Source organism: Dasypus novemcinctus (assembly GCF_030445035.2).
Source record: "Dasypus novemcinctus isolate mDasNov1 chromosome 8 unlocalized genomic scaffold, mDasNov1.1.hap2 SUPER_8_unloc_1, whole genome shotgun sequence".
NCBI lineage: Eukaryota > Metazoa > Chordata > Mammalia > Cingulata > Dasypodidae > Dasypus > Dasypus novemcinctus.
Window position 1 is genome coordinate 1,933,033 of NW_026688123.1, and position 19,577 is coordinate 1,952,609.

Consider the following 19,577-nt stretch of genomic DNA (forward strand, 5'->3'; position numbering starts at 1 on the left):
TTAGCCATATTTAGAACTAGAGAAACTTATTCCTTGAAAAGGAATCAACGAGAATTTTTGTGGCTCCTTTCCTATGTAGGCACATCTCCTTTTGGATGGCATGGAACTGTTCCATCAGCAGGTGACAACTCAGAACTTGGTAGGTGAGAGATATAGTAGAAAGAAACTGTTCAAGTACCAAAGAGCATTATCATTAAAATAGCTTTTGCTCCTCCGCTTCACATTATCTGTATATTTTTTTGTTAGGTGAAATTCACATAACATAAAACTAACAATTTTAACAGTACATTCAGTGGCATTTAGTACCTTCACTATGTTGTGCATCAAATTTATCTAATTTCAGAAAATTTTTTTCACTCCAAAGGAAACCTCATAGACTGAAAAGGAGTTACTCCACCTTCCCCACTCCCCTCAACCCTGTCAACCATTAATTATCTTTCTGTCTCTCTTTATTTGCATATCTTGGGGGTGGGGTGGGGTGCATGGGAACCTTTTATATTTTGTAATGTAACATTTTTTGTGATCTATATAGTTATTAAAAAAAGAAATAAAAATTTTAAAAAAAGTTTCCATTTATATGAAACTTTTGGACATCACAAGGAATAATCTGTTTGGAGTGATTACACAAGCCCTAAAAGATGAATTACTGACAGTTTGTCCCAAGTACTGCTCTAAAATATTCCAAGTGTTGATTCATTTACAACCATAGCATTTCATAGGTCATAGGTCTTCATAGGCCTTTAAGATTTTCCACTTTAAAATTCCTGTGTATCTTGAGGAATTATAATAATTCTGTCCATTTTAACTATTTTTATCATCTTGGGTCCTAGAATCATGACCTGTTAGTTGAAAAGGAATCAGTCACCATTGGCTTACAATGATGCACTGCACTTAATTGCTCTACAACCTTAGCTTTGGCCTTCTGTGATGTAGAATATTTATCTCAGAGCAGGAGGGGCCAGCAGCTCCTCCAGGGAGGCGTCCCCGCTCCACGCCAGGGGGTCCACGTGGACGCCAGGCGCCAGTCGTGTCTCGGGGGCGGGGAGACGCTCGGCAGGGAGGACAAAGGTAGGGGCTCCCGGAGAGGCGTGGGACCTGGGCGCCAGGGAGGCCGAGGGGGCGCGGGAACTCCTGGGCCCGGGCGGGGGCAGGGTTGCTGCAGGGGTGCGGCCGGGCCTCAGCCCCGCCCCTGGCTGATCAGCCCCGCCCCCTCAGCCCCACTCCTAGCGCCGCCCCCGGCGTTCAGCCCCGCCCCCGGGCTCAGCCCCGCCCCTGGCCGTTCAGCCCCGCCCCCTGGCCGTTCGGCCCCGCTCCCACTCAGCCCCGCCCCCTGAGCCCCCCCCAGCACGCGGCGCGGCGGCGGCGGCACCTCTCTGAGCTCGGGGTGTTCGGGATCCGGTCGTGATGAGCTGGGCCAGGCCGAGGCGCCGCGCGGGCCCCCCTGTGTGCGGTGAGGGGCGCGTCTGGCCTGCGGGCGGGCGGGCAGCGAGCGCGGGACCGAAAGCCTCAGGGGGAGCGCCCGGCGCCCCCGAGACGCCCGCCTGCCCCCGGCTCCGTGCCCGGTGCGTGCGGGACCCAACCTGGCGGCGGCGGGGCGCGGGCTGCGGGGCCGCGGGAAGCGCGGAAAAGCGGCGAGCGCCTCTGCCCGTGCTGCGTTCCGGGAGCGCGGGCCCGCGCCGCCGCCGAGGCTCCTGCTCGCTGGACGGCTGTGCGCGCGCCCCGCCGGGCCTCCCCTCTCTCTGCGGTCTGGAACCGAGGTGTTGGGGGCTGCCTTCGCGGGAGGGGGGGGCGGGGGGCCCGCGGCCTGCTTCAATCTTTGGCATTTTTCCAGACACGGATACCTTTCTGTGAAAGTTAATTTAATGGAATTACCTAGTTAGAGCTGCACAGCTATTTACGATGTACCGCCTTTTGTTATCCAAGCCTCAGTCGATAGGTATTGGTATTTTTTTCCAGGTTTGACTGCCATGAACTTGCTCTAGGATTCATTGTACAGCAGTTTGTCTTGGATGGATTTCTCGGAGTGGAATTAGCAACAATGATGTAAGTTTATATTTTTAAGAAACTGACAAAATGTTTGCCAAAGTGGCAGGACCATTTGGCATTCTCACCAGAAATGTATGAGAGTTCCAGGTTTTCCACATCTTCTTTAACAGTTGGTATTATCTTTCTTGATTTTAGCCATTTTAGTATGTCTATATGATAACTCAAAGCAGATTTTAATTTGTATTTCCCTAGTGATGAAAAGAAGTGAATGTTTCTTCTTTGGTGAAAGTGTATTTATGAATTTTCCCATTTTGAAGTGCTGTTTGTCTTTTTTTTTAACAAATCAATTTTATCCATACATATCAACAAAACATTCAATTCATCCAAAGTGCACAGTCACTTTTATTTGGCACCATTACATAGTTGTGCATTCATCACCTCAATCATTATTAGATCATCTTCATTATTTCAATAATAATAATGAAAAAACAAGAAAATTCATCACTTTTCCATCTGTGCTTCCCCTACTGTTCACAGCTCCTGTTTTTGGCTACTCTTGCATGAATCCTTTATTTTCCCCTCTATAAATTGACTTATCTTTACATTTTATATAAATGGAATCATATAGTATGTTATGCAATATATTTAGTTCATAGTAATGCACTCTTACTGTATTTGTCCTTTTGTGTCTGGCTTACTTCACTCAACATAATGTCCTCCAGGTTCATCCATGTTGTCAAGTGTTTTACAACTTCATTTCTTCTTACAGCTGCATAATATTCCATCATGGAAATATACTACTATTTATCCATTCCTCAGTTAATGGACACCTGGGTTCTTTCCAGCTTTTGACAATTGTGACTAGCACTGCTCTGAACATAGGTGTGCAGATGTTTATTTGTATCAGTGCTTTCAGTTTTGGGTGTAGACCCAATACTGATATTGTTGGATCACTGGCAAATTTATATTCAACTTCTTTAGGAACTGCCCAACAGTCCTCCACAGTGGCTGTACCATTCTGCATTCCCACTAATAGTGAATAAGTTTTCCTATCTCTCCACATCCTCTTCTCCAACATTTGTACTTCTCTGGCTTTTTAGTAGTGGCCATTCTGATAGGTCTAAAATGATATCTCTTAGTTATGATTTGCATTTCCCTAGTCATTACTCATATTGAACATTTTTTTCTGTGTTTTCTTGTCATTTGTATCTCTTCTTTGGACAAATGTCTATTCATGTCTCTTGCCCATTTTTTAATTGAGTCATTTGTTTTTTTATTGTTGAGTTGTAACCTCTCTTTTTATATATGGATATTAAATCCTTATCGGACCTGTGATTTCCAAGTATCTCCTTCCACTGAGGCAGCTACCTTTTCACCCTTTTGAGAAAGTCCTGTGAGGTGCACAAGTGTTTAATTTTGAGGAGTTCCCATTTATCTGTTTTTTTCTTTCGTTTTGTGTGCTTTGGGTGTAAGAACCCACCATGTATGATTAGGTCTTTATGATGTTTCCCTACATTTTCTTCAAGTAGTTTTATGGTTGTTACTTTTATATTTAGGTCTCTGATCCATTTTAAGTTGATTCTTGTGTAGGATGTGAGGTAGGGGTCCTGGTTCATTCTTTTGCTTATAGATACCTAGTTCTCCCAGCACCATTTATTGAAGAGACATTTTTTCCCGTTAACATGAACTTGGCCGGTGTGTCAAAAACTAGTTGACTATGGAGTTGAGGGTTTATTTCTGGACTCTAAATTCTATTCCACTGATAGATGAGTCTCTCTTTATGCCAGTACCATGCTGTTTTGACCACTGTAGCTTTGTAATATGTTTCAAGGTCTGGCAGTGAAATTCCTCCCATGTTGCTATTCTTTTTTAGAATGCTTTTGGCTCTTTGGGTGTACTTTCTCTTTCAAAGGAATTTGGTAATTGCCTTTTCTATTTTTGTAAATTAGGCTGTTGGAATTTTGATTGGCATTACATTGAGTCTATAAATCAGTTTAGGTTGGAGTGACCTCTTTATGGTATTTAATCTTTCAGGACATGAACACGGAATGTCATTCCATTTGTTTATGTCATTTTAAATTTCTTTTACCACTCTTTTGTAGTTTTCCATGTATAGGTCCTGTGCTTCTTTGGTTAAATTGATCCCTATGTATTTGAGTCTTTGTTGCTGTTGTAAATGGAATTTTCCCACTGATTTCTCCTCAGATTGTGCAGTAGTAGTGTACAAAAACAGTGATTTCTGCATATTGATCTTGTATTCTGCCACTTTGCTGAGCTCATTAGCTCAAATAGCTTTGTTGTAGACATTTCAGAATTTTCTAAATATAGGATCATGTCATCTGCAAATAGTATGAGTTTTACTTCCTCTTTTCCTATTTGGATGCCTTGAATTTTTTTTCTTCTCTAATTGCTCTAACTAGAACTTCTAGTACAATGTTGGACAACAATGGTGATAAGTGGGCATCCTTGTCTTGTTTCTGATCTTAGATGGAAATCTTTGAACATTTCCCCACTGAATACAATGTTGGCTGTTGGTTTTTCACATATACCTTTTATCATATTCTGGCATTCTCCTTCTACTCATATCTTTTGAAATGTTTGCTATCAGGAAAGAATGCTGGATTTTGTCAAATGCCTTTCCTGTGTCTATGGTGATGAGCATGTGTTTTTTTCCCTTCAGTTTGTTAATGTGGTGAATTATGTTGATTGATTTTGTTATGTTTAGCTAACCTTGCATACCAGGAATAAGTCTAACTTGGTTGTGATGTGTGTAAGTCTTTAATAATCCTGCTGGATTCAATTTGTCAATATTTTGTTGAGATTTTTTGCATCTCTCTGTTCATTAGAGAGATTGGTCTATAATTTTCTTTCCTTATAATGTCTTTATTTGGCTTTGGTATTAGGGTGATGCTGGCTTCATGAAAAGTGTTGGGTAATTTCCCCCCCTCTTCATCATTTTGGAAGAGTTTAAAAAGGATTGATGTTAATTCTTTTTGAGATGCTTGGTAGAATTCATCTTTGAAGTCATCTGGTCCTGAGCTTTTCTTTGTTGGGAGATTTTTGATGATGGATTCAGTCTCTTTTAATGTGATTGGTTTGTTAAGTTCTTGTATTTCTTGTAGTGTCAGTGTAGTTTGTGCATTTCTAGGAATTTTCCCATTGTTGGGTTGTCTAGATTGTTGGCATATAGTTTCTCATAATATTGTCTTTTTGTTTTTTAAAGATTTATTTTTTATTTGTTTCTCTCCCCTCCAGTTGTCTGCTCTCTGTGTCTATTTGCCATGTGTTCTTCTGTGTCCTCTTGTATTCTTGCCAGTGGCCCTGGGTATCTTTGTCTTTTTTTTGAGCCATCTTGCTGCATCAGTTTTCCATGTGTGCGGTGCCACTGCTGGGCAGGCTGCGCTTTTTTTTGCCCAGGGCAGCTCCCCTTATGGGGTGCACTCCTTGTATGTGGGGCTCCCCACATTTGAAATTCTCTTTGTGCTTGCTCAATGTCTTCTTGATGTCATTCATCTCTTTAGCCATATTGTCTTTTCATCTCATGAATTTAATTTACACATCTTGTTAATTAGTTCTCTCAAATCTTGCATCTCTTCTGGGGCTTTGAGATATTCCTTTTCCTGGGCGATGTCTTCCATTTTCTTATTCTGGCTTGTAAATTTTTGGTGATTAGTATGTAGTTTATTCAGATGCTCAAGTTCTTTGTCTTTTGTTTGTGATTTAGTGGCAAGAGGCTCTGTGTTATTGTTGCTCTTTGATTCTTGATTCAATGTGGATCATTAGGGTTGTCCCTGTTATTTGCTCAAAGGTGTGCTCTGCACCCAGTAATGAGTTGCAGACCTACTTCCTAGGGGCGTGGGAGGAAAGCTAGAAAGGTCAGAAAAAGACTGATTTATTTTTAATTTTCTCATATGTACTTCCTAGTTCTGCTGGCAGATGGCACTATTTGGCAGCCCTCTCAGTTCAATGCCTGTTTAGAGTGTTTTTGCTGTAACACAGCCTGGATCTATATGAGTGGGTCCTGCCTGGAGGCTAAGAGCCTTGTAATTTGAACTTTCTTATAAAAAACTCTCTAGCCTTCTCTGGCAGCCCCCTCCCATTTCCTGGGTGGGAGGTAATTCCACTCCCTTCTTCATCCTCCACAGTCAGTCCCAGTTTATAGAGGGGATCGAGAGGGTCAGATTTCTTTACTCCCTTGTAGCCTCCCAAGGCAAACAATGGCAAGGCCTTCCTGGCCTGGAAGGGCCCTTGGGACACAACAAACCAAATGTGTGGGTCCAAAGCTGAGTCAGCCTTAGATTGTGTCCCTCTCTCTCCTGTTTCCTGGGAAGGTGCTTCCTCAACAATCAGTCCCACCTATAAGAGAGGGAGATTGAGAGTGTTGTATTTCTCCAGTCCTGCTTAGTGTCCCAAGGTAGACAACAGTGTGATCCCACTTAGCCCTGAAAGGCTGGTGGGACTCAGCAGACCAGAATTGTGGGTGAGAAACTGTCAGCCTTAGGCTGTCCCTCTTGCTCCCCTTTCTGGGGATGCCTTTGTAATCAGATCAGAGTTCTTTGTATCCTTTTTAAATAATTTTTAAAAGATACTTAGGTTACATAAATGTTACATAAAAAAATAGGAGATTCTCATATGCCCCACAACCCATACCTCCTACTGGTTCCCAAGAAATTAACTTCTTTCATTACTGTGCTACATCCATTACAACTGATGAACAGATTTTGGAGCATTGCAACTGAGCATGGTTTTTAGTTTACATTGTAGTTTATACTCTCTCACACTCAATTCTCTAGGTTATAGCAGATTATATAAGGGCTTGTGTATTGGTCAGCCAAAGGGGTACTGATGCAAAATACCAGAAATTGGTTGTTTTTTTAATAAAGGGTATTTGTTTGCGGTAGGAGCTTACAGATATTAGACCATAAAGCATATGTTACATCCCTCAACAACGTCTATTTTCACGTCTTGGAGCAAGATGTCTGCCGATGCCTGCAAGGTTCAGGCTTCCTGGGTTTCCTCCCTTCCAGGATCTTGCTTCTCTATGGGTTTAGAGTTCCTTGCTTCCCAGGGCTCCAGCTTCAGCATCAAACTCCAACATCAAAACTCCAACATCAAGAACCCTTAATTCTGTCCTTTGCCATGCCTTTTATCTGTGTGTCCCTGCCCACCAAAGTGTGGGGTCTCAATGCCCTTCCAGCACAAATGGTTAACAAAATTACTTAATCAAGTAAATCTATGAATTCAGTATAATCTAATATGTACAGAGGAAAAGATAAGTTTACAAATATAATCTAATATTTCTTTCTGGAATTCATCAATAATATCAAACTCCTACAGCCTGTATCTGTCATTGCAGTGTCATTCAGGTCTATTCCAAGTCCTGAAAATACCCCCATATTATACTTCTTTTTCCTTCTCCCTGGCTTCACCACTTCCAGTGGCCATTGTGTCTACATCAATGATAGTTTTTCCATTGATAGAACCACAGTAAGTCTATAGTAGAACACCAGTAAGTCCACATTGTCTATATTTTATTCCCCAATCCTGAGCATTTTGGAATGGTGATGCCTACTGTTCCAGAGAGGGGACTTTGATCCTATTTGTCTGATAGATTGGACTTTCTTGCTTGCAGTTGTAGACTTTCTTAGTTCCTTGGTGTGGTGGTTGTCCATTCTGAATTCTTTGTTAGTTGTCCTGGGTGAGTTCAATGAATTGGAGAGTAGTTTTACCTTTGATCACTGTAATACATATTGTCCTATATATACAGTTGCATTTTCTTCCATTACTTTCCTAATATTTTACTTTTTTCATTTTGCCTTCCAAGAAATTTTAGGTCACAGTAGAGTCACATAGAGAATCAAGGGGACTCCTGTATTTGCAACATCCTTCCCTTTTCCCCCTTACCCTGTTAATAACCTTCTTACATGTGGATGGTACATTTGTTAGAACTGATGTACAAATATTAAAACATCAGTGCAAATTATGGTCAGTGGTTTATGTTATGGTTTACATCTTAGACCATATACTTCTATAAATTTTTGATGAAATTTAACATGGCCTGTATCCATCATTGCAAGATCATGCAGAACACTTCCTTTGCCCCCTAAATATCCACTCTTATGTTGATCCCATTCCTCCCTCTCCCTCCCCTCAGGACCCACTGTGACCAACAGGCTTCACTCCTTGAAGGACAAGATTTGTAGATACTTGGAACAATGCTGAAGGCTTGACACACTAGTCTGTCCTCCCCTATTAGGAACCACCTGTACTCTCTGGAGACACCCTGCTCTCTGTTTGAGAACATATCAGGCCTCCCCTGTATGGGAGTTCAACTCTTTTCCACTCATGTGGGTTTCCCTCCACTGATACAGCACACTATGACAAAATGATCACTTGCACCTTCTCTAGAAGACTGCCCCAGGTGTGCCCTGCCCCAAATGTACCCCAATTCAACACCCTAAACCAGTCCAACACCCTAAACCAGTAGCGCTTCCTTGTCATATTGCCAAAATAATTTTCTCAACATTGTAGTTTCAACCACATACCTGCCAATCCCCAGTGTTCAGCTGCTACCTCCCCCAACCCTTCCCCTATTTCCATGGACCATCCAGCCCTTCCTCCCTACCTTAGGCCCTGTCAAGCTTGCACCACCCAACCCAATAGTATCCCTCCACCCCTGTCATATTCCTTCATTGCACAACTTCTCACTTACACCTAATCATAGATTTCACGCCTATGGGCATTGGCTCACAACTTTCTTCTCCCTTTCTATTTCCTGGAAACCTATCTTCCAGACTCTGGCTCCCAGAGTTGGCTCAATTAGCTTAATTCTTATCAGAGAGGTCCTGTAATATTTGTCTTTCAATGTCTGGCTTGCTTCACTCAACATAAGGCCCTTAAGATTCATTGATGTTATCCCATGTGTTATAGTGTATTCCTTTTTACAGTTGAGTAATATTCCATTGTATGTATATACTACATTTTGATTATCCATTCATCTGTTAATGGGCATTTGGGTTGATTCCAAATTTGGCAATAGTGAATAATGCTGCTATGAACATTGTTGTGCTTAATCAGTTCGTGTCCTTGTTTTCAGTTCTGGGTATATACCCAGCAGTGGAATTGATGGGTCCATATGGCAGAACTATAATTAGTTTTGTGAGGAAATGCCAAACTGTCATCCACAATGGGTGAGCCTTTCTACATTCCCACCAGCCATGGATGAGGGTGTCCATTACTTCACATCCTCTCCAATACCTTAGACCTCTGATTTTTTAATGTCCACCAGTCTAATGGAAGTAAGATGGTATCTCGTTGTAGTTTTGATTTGCATTTCCCTAATAGCTAGTGATGTTGAGCATGTTTTCATATCTTCTTTGGAGAAGTGTTTGTTCAAATCACTTGTTCATTTTTTAAATGGGTTGTCTTTCTATTTTTGAGATATAGGATTTCTTTATATATGCTGGATATTAGGCTCCTATCAGATATTTGGTTACCAAATATTTTCTACCATTGGTTAGACTGTCTTTTCACTTTCTTCACAAACTCCTTTCAGGTGCAAAAGGTTTTAATTTTGAGGAGGTCCCATTTATCTGTTTTTTTCTTTTCTTTTGCTTCTCATGCTTTGGGTTTGAAGTTCATGAAGATATTTCCTATTACAAGGTCCTATAGAAGCTTCCCTACTTATCTTCCAAGGTCTTTATGGTCTTGGCTGTTACAATTAGACCTTTGATCCATCTTTAGTTAGTTTTTGTACAAGGTGTGAGATGGTGTTCCTCTCTAATTCTTTTGGATATTTATATCCAGTCTCCAAGCACCATTTGTTGAAGAGGCCTTGTTAAATATCAAATGAATGTATATGTGATGATCTTTATCAGAACTCTCAGTTCAGTTCCATTGGTTAGTATGTCTGTTCTTGTGACAATGCCATGCAGTTTTGACCACTGTATCTTTGTGGTATGCTGTAAGCCAGGTAGTGTGATTGCTCCAATTTCATTTTACTTTTTCAATATGTCTTTGAATATTCAGGGACTCTTGCCTTCCAAATAAATTTCTTAGTCTTTCCATTTCATTAATAAATGCTGTGTTGATTTTTATTGGGAGTGCATTAAATCTGTAAATAGTTTGGGTAAGATAGACATCTTAATGCTATTTAGTCTTTTCTGTCCATGAGCAGGGAATAGTCTTCCATTTTTCTAAGTCTTAGATTTCCTTTGACAGTGCTTTATAGTTGTCTGCATATAAGTCATTTACTTCTTTAGTTAAACTTTACCTAGTTATTTGATTTTTTTAGTTTCTATTGTAAATGGTATTTTTTTTTTTTGCTTGATTTCCTCATCAGATAGCTTGTTATTGGTGTGCAGGTACTGATTTTTCACATTTTTCTTATAACCTGTAACTTTACTGAACTCATTTCTAAGTCCTAGAAGCTTTGTTTCTCAGGGCTGTTTATGTATAGGATCATGTCATCTGTAAATAGTGAAAGTTTTACTTCTTCCTTTCCAATTTTGATGCCTTTTACATCTTTTTCTGGCCTCAGTGCTCTGCAAGTACTTCTACCATAATGTTAAATAGGAGTGGTGAGAGTGGATATCCTTGTCTTGTGTCCAATCTTAGAGGGAAAGCTTTTAGGATTTCACCATTGTACATGATTTGGCTGTGGGTTTTTCATATATATCTTATATTATGTTGAGGAAGTTTCCTTCTATTTGTATCTTTTGGAATGTTTTTATCAGGAAAGTTGCTGTATTCTGTCAAACACTTTTTCTGTATCTGTAGAGATGATCATGTGTGTTTTTTCCTTTAATTTCATTATGTGGTATATTATATTGATTGATTTTCTTATGTTTAATGTTCCTTGCCTACCCAGGATGAAACCCACTTAGTCACGGTATGTAATTTGCTTGATGTGTTGTTGAATATGATTAGCAAGTATTTTGTTGAGGGTTTTAGAATCTGGGTTCATTAGAGAGACTGGTCTGTAATTTTCCTTTCTTGTAGCATCTTTGTTTGGATTTGGTATTGGGGTAATGTTGGCATCATAGAATGAGTTAGGAAATGTTCCTTCTACTTCTATTTCTTTGCAGAGTTTAAGCAGGATTGGTGTTAGTTCTTTCTGGAATGTTTAGTAGAATTCACATGTCAAGCTGTCTGTTCCTGGGCTCTTCTTAGTTCGGAGGTTTTTGATGACTGATTCTACCTCTTAATTTGTGATCGGTCTGTTGAGTTCATCTTTTTCTTTCATCAGTGTGGGCTGCTTGTGTGTTTCTAGGAATTACCCATTTCCTCTAAAATATTCTTGTTGGCTTAAAATTTTTCAATGGCTCCTCTTATGATACACTTGATTTCTGTGGTGTCAGTGGTGATATCCCTCTCCTCATTTCTTATTTTATGTATTTGCATCTTCTTTCTTCTTTGTTAATGTAGCTAAGGGTCTGTCAATTTTATTGATCTCCAAGAACTGACTTTTGGTTTTATTTTTTCTTGTCCATCCTTATTTTCAATTTCAATTAGTTCTGCACTAATCTTGGTTGTTTCCTTCTTTCTACTTCCTTTGGGTTTCGTTTGTTGTTCTTTTTCTAGTTTCTCCAGGTGTGCAGTTAGGTCTTTGATCTTTAATATCAGCATTTAAGGCTGTGAAGTTTCCTCTCAGTACAGCTTTTGCTGCATCCCACAGATTATTCTATATTGTGTTGTTTTTTTCATTCCTTTCAAGGTAGTTACTGATTTCTTTGCAGTTTTCTCCTTGACCCACTGGTTGTCTAAGCATGTATTGTTTAACTTCCATATCTTTGTGCCTGATCTGCTTCTCTGCCCCTTGCTGATTTCCAGCTTCAGTCGATTATAGTCAGATAAATTACTTTGTGTAATTCAGTCTTTCTGAATTCATTGAGAGCTACTCTGTGGCCTAGCATATGTCTGTCCTGGAGAATGATCCATGTGCTCTCAAGAAGAATGCATATCCTACAATATTTGAGTGTAATGTTATGTATATGTCTATTAGGTCTTGATCCTCTAATGTATTACTCAGGGTCTTTGCTTTTTTATTGGCTCTTGTTGAGATGTTCTGCATAATGGTGATAATGGTGTATTAAAGTCCCCCAGAGTAATTGTAGAAGTATGTGTTTCCCCACTTAGTTTTTTCCTTTGTTTGCCTCATGTATTTTGAGGTGCCCTGATTTGGTGCATAAAATGTTTCTGATTTTTCTTTGTTCTTGATAAATTTCTCTTTTTTAAAAATATATAGTGTCATTTTTTGTCTCTTACAATAGATTTGCATTTGAAGTCTGTTTTGTCTGATTTTAGTATAGCTACTCTCACCCTCTTCTGATTATTGTTTGCAGGTAAAAGTATTTTCTAACTATTCACTTTCATTCCCCTTGAATCCCTGGGTCCTTGACAAGTTTATTGTAGGCAGCATATGGATGGGTCATATTTCCTTATCTGCGGCGGCTTGCTCGGTTGGTAGAGGTGGGGTCTGGCTGCGGATGAGGGGTCGGTCCAGCTTTGGACGAGGGGTCGGTCCCGCTTGGGACGAGGGGTCGGTCCCACTTTGGACGAGGGGTTGGTCCGGCAGCAGACGAGAGGTCGGTCTCACAGGGGTTGCGCGGTTCGGCTGACGGGGTCGCCCGGCAAAGCCGGCGACGAAGGGGTCGCCCGGAGAAGCAGGCGATGAACTGGGGACAAGGGAGGCCAGGCCCTTGTCGGGGGCTCTCAGGACTGGAGGGTGCACGGCAGAAGAACTACTGCGGAGACAAGGTAAACACGCAAGTCCACTTTATTGAGGGAGAGGCAACAGTTTTATAGGGGCTGGGGAAGGCTGATTGGTCAAAGCCACGCCCTGTTCTGATTGGTTGCCGGAGAAAGGTCAGTGGGCAGTACTGGATGGGGGAGGGGTGGTGGTTAGGGATTGGCTGTCGCTGTTGCTGGGGAAGGGGCAGGGTTTAGGGATTGGTGGCTGCTGTTGCTGGGGTGGAGAGCAGACTTGAGTTTCCTGCCCACGCCTGGCTGTTGCTGCTGTCGGGGGGAGGGAAAAGGGCAGACTGGATTTTTCCGCCCACGCCTGGCTGTTGCTGCTGTCGGGGGAGGGGAAAAGGGCAGACTGGAATTTTCCGCCCTGCACCTGCGCAGGGAGAAAGAAGAAGGGTGCCGCCCCACAGGCATTGTGTGGCACCATCCGGGAGGAGGGGCGGCCACGGAAGCATGGCTGCCGAGAAGGGGAGACCCGAGGGCACTCTGCACCCATACCAAGCTCCCTTCAGGGGTGGCGTTGAGTCCGACCAGCCACCCTATTATGGGGGCAGCAGCTTGGCCTGCCGCGGCTGCTGCCCTGCCAGGCCAGCAAACCACACTTCAGCCCGAGGGGTGACCGCACTTATCCATCCTGCCAATCTGTGTCTCTTGATTAAAGAGTTTAAGTCTTTAATATTCAATGTTATTACTTTCAGGGAATTACTTATATTAGCCATATATATATATTTTTTGGCTTATATATGCCATCTGTTGTTTTTATTTCTCTTTTTATCTTTTTATTCTTGCACTATCTTCCACTGCTTTCCTTTTTTTTCTCCTTTCATCCTGCAGGACTACCTTTAGTATTTCTTGAAGGGCAGGTTTCTTAGTGACAAACTTTCTTAATTTCTCTTTATCTGTTAATATATTGAATTCTCCTTCATTTTTTAAAATCCAGGTTTGCTGGATAGAGAATTGTTGGCTAGAAGTTTTTTCTTTTAGCACCTTAACTCTGTCATACCAGTGCCTTCTTGCCTGCTGGTTTCAGATGAGAAGACAACATTTAATCTTTTTGAACTTCTCTTGTGTGTGATGGATCTCTTTTCTCTTGCTACTTTCAGTATTCTCTGTTTGTCATGAGCATTGGACAATTTGTCAAGTATATATCAGCTCTCTGAGTATACGGTGCCACTCCTGGGCAGATTGTACTTTTTTCTTGCAGGGCTGCTCTCCTTGTGGGCACACACCTGTGTGTGGGTCACCCCTATGCTGGGGCACTTCTATGTGGCATGGCACTTCTTGTGCGTGGCAGCACTGTGCATGGGCCAGCTTACCAGATGGGTCAGGAGGACCTGGGGATCAAACCCTGGACCCTCTCTATATGGTAGATGGATGCTCTAACAGTTGAGCCACATCTGCTTCCCCCAGTGTCTTTTTAATATCCTTAATCTCTTCCTTCTCTTCATTAAGTTGATTCATGCTATTTGGATATCTTTGATTAGTTCCAAGTTCTGTATCTCCTTTTTTTCAGTTTGTTCATTTAGATTGGGCCATGTCTTCCTGTTTCTTATTATGGCTTATAATTTTTTTGTTTGTGTTTAGGCATCTATTTATCTTGATGGGTTTATTCAGTTGGTTAGCTTCTCTTTCTGCTCTAGTGTTTTATTTTGTTATTGTTTTTGCACATTGTAAGTTTTCACTTTGACACTCCATTCCTCTTAATCTATTTCCTTGTCATCTCTGTTCTCTTGAAAAAAATATGACCAAAGATAGGAGATAAAGAATAATAATAGCATTAATAATAATAAAAGGTAGAAGAGAAGTCATACAAGACCTAGGAAAATAAATAGTCCACATTAGTAAAAAATCTTAAGAAGGACAGAGGAATAGTGGAATTGAAAAAATGAAGTGAGAAAAAGTAGAGAAAAATAATGAATTAAAAGTCTGGAATGATGAGGGGAGAGATGAAGAGAAAAGAAAAAGTAAAAAAAGTAATGAAAGAAAACAGAAAAACAGAATGTGAAAAAGAAATAAAATTTTTTTAAAAATTGAAGGCCAAACAAAAATAGGCAGGATGAATGAGAAACAACAGAAAACAGAAGATCAAAAAAATGAAGGAAAGAAAAGAAATTATGTAGGCAGAAAAAAATGGGAAAAGTATAAAAAAGGGGAACACAGAAAGGGGAAACACAATAAAAAGAAAGAAAACAGTAGCAGCAACAACAAGAAAACAACTTAGGAAAGCTTTCCCTTTAGGCTCCTAAGGAGCTTCTCAGGCTGCTGGTGTTCATCAGTCACCCTGCAGCCTTTCTTCTGCAGGCAGGTGATGTATCCAGTTTTAGTGATTAAAATTTAAAGTTAAAGAAAGGGGCCTTTTTTTAAAGCAAGGAAATAACAGGTCCAAGAACACCTAAATCCAAAAGAAGACCTGTTCATTCCTTGTCATAAAGTGCAGGCCGATGCCTGATAACGTGTTGGGTCACACCTTTGACCAGGAGCCTCCTATTGGCAAGGCCTCCACTGAGCTAAATTGCCTCCTTAGGTTAATCAGACTTTAGAGAGCTAGGTGCCATATTCCCCCAGGTGTTTGTAGACTTCTGTACCTGCTAGAGTCCTGCTGATGAGGTGGTTATGCCCAGCCCCTTTCTAGTCTAATGGCTTTCTCTCCTCAGGAAGGCATCTAGGTGTGACTGCCTGCCTGAAGGGATCCCCCCTCCCCTCTTCCAGATAGGTCTGGGTCTCTTCCATGATTCAAAGGGGCCTGAGCTGGTCAAACTCACCACAAGGAAATGACTGTGCAGCATCTGCCAGTCCCCTCTTTCTCCCAGGGACCACCCCTTCCCAGTCCCTTGGCAGCAGCAAGCCAGGGGCCATGTGGCTACTTGCTGGGATTGTGGGGTACATGTGTGATTTCCAGCCACAGAGGCAAGCAACTCATGGTTTTCTTCTTTATCTTTCCAGTACCTTCCAGATGACCCAGAGCACCTTCCTGTTCTATAAGTATCCAGAGCCCCTCCTTTAGATAGGTCCCTGACTTCTCTGTCCTTTTTTTTGTGAGCGTGTCAGTCTCTACCTACCTTCTTCATCACATTTCCTGAAAGTCCTCAAAGTTGCTTTTTGATATTTATTTCCTCTAGAATATCCTTGCAGTTGTCTCTGTTCCCTTGATAAAAAATATTAGGACCAGAGGAAAGGAAAGAGATAAGAGAAGAATAATAGTAATAATAATGCAAAAAAAAATAGAAGGGAAACTGTGTAAGAGCTAGGAAACTAACGAATGTAAGTAAAAAATCATTAAAAATACAAAGAATAAGAATAAAAAGAGTTGGAATAGAAAAAAATAAGAATGAAATAGAAAAGAATTAGAATGAATTAAAATGCTCAAGAGATCAGAAGAAAATAGAAGGAAAGAAAAAGGAGAGAGATAAAAAGAAAAAAAACCAACAAGAACTGGTGGAACAAAAGAAAAGCAATAGAAGTCAGCAGACAAAACTGAAGGAAGAGAAATAAAATAAGTTGAAAAATAAGTAAAAATTAAAAATTAAAAAAAGGAACAATGAAAGGGAAAAGAACAAACAAGAAAAAATAATAACAAAGAAACCACCCCAGAAGAGCAGCCTTTCCTCTTAGGCCCCTAGAGACCTCATAGGCTGTTGGTGCTCATCAATGACCCTGCACTCTGCCTTCCACAGGTGATGAATCCAGTTTTACCAAATAAAATAAAGGAAAAAGAAAGAAAAATCCAAAAAACCATTGGAAAAAAAAAAAGAGAAACTCAGCCTATACATCCCTATCATGAGGTGCTCATTGTGTGCCTACTCTCTCTCAATCCCTTCACTCAGGAGGTACCAGGGCTCCAACCAGGCACCTACATGCAAGACAGGGGCTTCCCTCTTGTGCTGCTGCAGCTCTATGAGCTGAATAGGTTTTTGGAAGCTTGTCTGGCTTTTCCTGGCCCTGTTTCCCTTAAGGAGTTGGACTTCTCATAGCTCTCAGGGGCTGGGCTAGTTGGGTGTCTGTCCCTGCCCCTTCCTGACCAAGTTCCCCTCTCCCAGGGTGGCTTGGTGTGACAGCTTGCCTGAGCAGACTGCCCCTCCCCTCTCCCCACGGCCACCTCAGTGCTGGCTGGTGTCCTCCCTGAGATTCAAAGGGGGCTGAGGTTTCCAAACCCACAGAAAGGAAACCACTCTCCACCCTTCACCAGACCCCATTCCTCCAGGGAATGCTGCCTCCCACTCAGCTGGCCTTTGAGAGCCACGGGGTTCATGGAGGCTATTTGCCCTGATGGTGGGGCTTGCCCACCACCTTTTCCAGCCACAGAGGTGAGCACCTCATGGTTTTCCCTTGGGCTCTCTATTTTGTCCAGCTCCCTCCTGAATGATGCCTGCATGCCTGCTCTCTCCTGCTCTGTGGATTCCCAAAACAGCTCACTCCAGTTAGGCCCCTGCCCCCTCTCTGCCATTTTTTTTTTTCAAAAGAGATGAGCAGTGCCCAACTGCATCGACACCATTTTCCCAGGTTAGTGTATCTACAACATCAATTTTTAGTGTGCTCAATGAACAAAAGGAAAACATGAGAATGATGTCTCCCCAAATAGAGAATATCAGTAAAGGGCTAGAAAGTATAAAATTAGTGGAAATAGAACTGGAGTTAAAAAGTACAATAATATGAGAACTTCTCTTGAGGTGGTCAACAACAAGTGTTTCCCTGTCTAAAGTTCTAAACAACTCTCAGCAGCCTGGAGTTTGCACCTTCCTATTTCAGTCCTTCCTCACCCAGATCATGTCCACTCCAAAGGATGTAGCAGTGAGTCCTTCCAGTTTTCTTACTAATTTTACTGGTCACTAGTGATGTTAAATGAATTTTCCTACCCTTGCTCATCCTTAACTCACTGCAGATCCTGTGATTTAGGGTACAAAGAAAAGGGGACTTGGTCAGTTATTGTTTTTTCAGTAACCTCTACTTCCTTTTGAGAACCAAAGCCTGCACCCCACATGAATGAAAATCCACCAATGGAGAAACAGCACTGTACTCATAGAGATTCCACATCCTTGCCTCTGGGTCCCCATGAGATTTACAGGAAAATATAGCCATCCATTAACAGGGAGAATTACAATTCAAATTTCTGTGAACCCCACTATTCCTCAGAGAATCCCCAATATTTCTACCTAAGTCAACCAGATCTCAATGACAGCCCTCCTCATGTTATCTAAATTAATCTATCCTAGTCTCACAAGGGAGAGAGGTGATTGTTTTCTCTACTAATAACACTTATTGAAACCATTTAAATTTGAGAATTGGTTTTTCCATTTCTGTAAACAAAAGTGGCTGCTGGTATTTTTATAACTATTATATTGAATCTGTAGTTCCCTGTGGGTAGTATTGATATTAGAACAATACAGTCTTATCCTTGAACAATGGATGTCTTGCCATATGTTTAGGTCTTCTTCGGTTTCATTCAGTTATGTTGCTAGTGTTCATGTGTTTCATCCTTTCATTCAATTCATTCTTAGCTATTTTATTTGTTAGTGGCTAATTGAATGGACTTATTTTTTTGCTGTGCTATGTAAACAAAACTGAGTTTTGTGCATTTATCTCATACAATGCAAGTTTGCTTAATGTCTTTATTGTTGCATTAGTATTGTTGTGGCTTCTTTGGAGTTATGTATTTAAAGGATTCTATCATCAATGTATAGGGATAGCTTTCCTTCTTCCATTCCAATATGGATGACTTTATTTTTCTTAGTTGCTCTGGCTAGAACTTCTATAACAATGTTACAAAGCAGTGATGAAAGTGAATTAACTTATCTTGTTCATGAACTCTTGGGAAAGATTTTCAGTATTTCACTATTGAGTGTAATGTTAGCCATGGGTTTTTTAGATGCAGCTGTGGACAGAGTAGAATGACTTCCACAAATGACCATCCACACAGTGAGCAGCAGAAAGTCCCCTTATAATAGGCATCCTGTGAGTGCATTTCTGATAACCTGGAAAGTGAGTTAATTATAGGATACCTACATTTTTGTGGTTTTGATGAAGTTAAAACTTGCCAGTGTCTGTATGTTCAAAGTTTAATAATAAGATCATGATAGACTGTGCGTGAAATATTTTGTTGTGTTGTTAAATTTTAAAAATGCAGTAAACCCTATTAAATGCATTTTTCTTTCTAGAGGTTATTTTTAAAATAGTACTTTAACTGGAGTAAGAACAAGTATTAACTAGAATCCTTGAGGACCATATGTGTGCCTGATCATAGGTATAGAGCCATATGGTGATAATATTGTAGTCCAGATATAAATGACCCTGAACATATTTGATTATGAATGTAAAGCAATAGAAATTTTTCAAAATTTGCTGAATATGACCTGTGATTGCTAACACCAAATATGTATGAAAATAGATCGATTTAAAACTAAATAGAGAATTAAGAACTGTAGTCATAAAGTAAATATAAGAAAGTAAAATCAAATGATTGTAGGAATAGAACACATTAAATATACAAAAACAAGATAGTTCAGAAATGAAATACAGTGTAACTTATTGAAGTAACTTTTAGATATTGCTTTTGAAAAAAATAGAGTTTTGTACATCATTGATTTTGAAAATCTATAGACATGTATGGAGAATGACTAGATTTTGAAACATGGTAAAGTTTCTCAAGACAGGAGTACATGTAAAAGGAACATTCAGTAGTAGAATGGAGAAAGAAAATAGCAACAAAAGGTGGAATAGAGGTAATGAACTGAGCGAAGACCCTTTTTTGTAGAGTGGTAGAAGTATAGAGTCTGGAAATATCAGGAAGAAAGCTTCTATAAAGTGTTTCATAAAACATGTAGAAGGAGAAACAGATTTGTGTTGTT

The 19,577-nt window shown here is 40.7% G+C and overlaps 1 long non-coding RNA gene across 1 annotated transcript in view; it reads left to right on the forward strand.

The window, feature by feature from the left end:
- The first annotated feature begins 1,339 nt into the window (after positions 1-1,339).
- Positions 1,340-19,577, forward strand: part of LOC139438465 (uncharacterized) — a 55,871-nt gene continuing 37,633 nt past the window's right edge. The window contains exons 1-2 of the long non-coding RNA XR_011648126.1: positions 1,340-1,450; positions 1,957-2,043. This is a non-coding gene — a long non-coding RNA (uncharacterized lncRNA). The remainder of the gene's footprint in view (positions 1,451-1,956; positions 2,044-19,577) is intronic.